The 1066-nt window shown below is 33.0% G+C and overlaps 1 pseudogene; it reads right to left on the bottom strand.

Annotated features, from left to right (window-relative positions):
- Positions 1-641: 641 nt before the first annotated feature.
- Positions 642-766, bottom strand: LOC111817878 (annotated as a pseudogene).
- Positions 767-1066: the final 300 nt, after the last annotated feature.

Raw genomic sequence — 1066 nt, 5'->3', positions numbered from 1 at the left:
GGTCAGTTATCTCTATACACTTGCCCACCTATTTAGATGTTAGATTTCCGTTTTGTCAGTTCCTTCAGTACACCCCAGATCAAAGCTAGCCTCATTATTGTCAAATTCTTCTCCAAATCTGTGTTCATATTACCTAACAGCACACTCTGGTATTCACATAGATTATTGCATTTTCTCTGGGAAAATGCAAGCATATACTCCACCACAGATTAACTTTTTTATTTCTTTACCTGATTGATTTATCTTTCCATTGCTGTACTTCCATGTTTTGCAAAATTTTAAACAACTAATAGTGTATGTTGACAAAAGTGGAAGTGATTCATTCTCCTTTCATTTTTGTAATTGAAATTTGATCATACAGTAAGAAGCCTGTTTCCTATTTTTAAAGGTGGAAGGTTTTTTTTTTTTTTTGGTTCCTTGAATGCCTTCAGGGCACTTTTGGCCAGCGGGAGAGTTGTGAGGTTCGAACTCCAGCAACCTGAGGCTGACAGCTTTGTGGAAGCAGCCACTTAAAGGACTGAGCTAGGGCCAGGCCCCCCCTCATTTAGTTACTTTAACGAATTTCTAATGGACTATTACAAAAAGTTCAGAACTTTTTGTCTTGTAAGTCAGTTAGCAAAGATCTTTTATAAAAATTTGGAAAAAATTAAAGCTAGAAAATTAATTTTGATATATTGACCAGCTGGCAACTCAGGTGGAAACATGCCTTTTAAACTGATAAGAACAGATACTACACTTGATCTTAGCCAAAAGGCCGAGAAGTGATGAAGCATGCCTTTTAAATGTATAAACCAAATTAAATTATGTACAAATGATTCAAAAATGAAAGGAAAAGAAAAAAAAGAGAAAAAAATTGTTGAGCTCAGATTTTAAAAAGCTGTTTAGAGATTGAACAACAGACAAACAAAACATACCAACAACCTGCTTACAATATGAATGAACTTGAAAATATTTTTTCTGAAATTGGGTTATAATGTTTTATAATTGTTTATGTTTATAATTATAAAAAATGAGTTCAGAACTTTTTGTTTTGTAAGTCAGTTAGCAAAGATCTCTTATAAGAATT

This window comes from Octodon degus, unplaced genomic scaffold (genome assembly GCF_000260255.1).
Source record: "Octodon degus isolate 3935 unplaced genomic scaffold, OctDeg1.0 scaffold00072, whole genome shotgun sequence".
NCBI lineage: Eukaryota > Metazoa > Chordata > Mammalia > Rodentia > Octodontidae > Octodon > Octodon degus.
The sequence above is the reverse complement of the archived record's forward strand: the minus strand, read 5'-3'. Positions and strand labels throughout refer to the sequence as shown.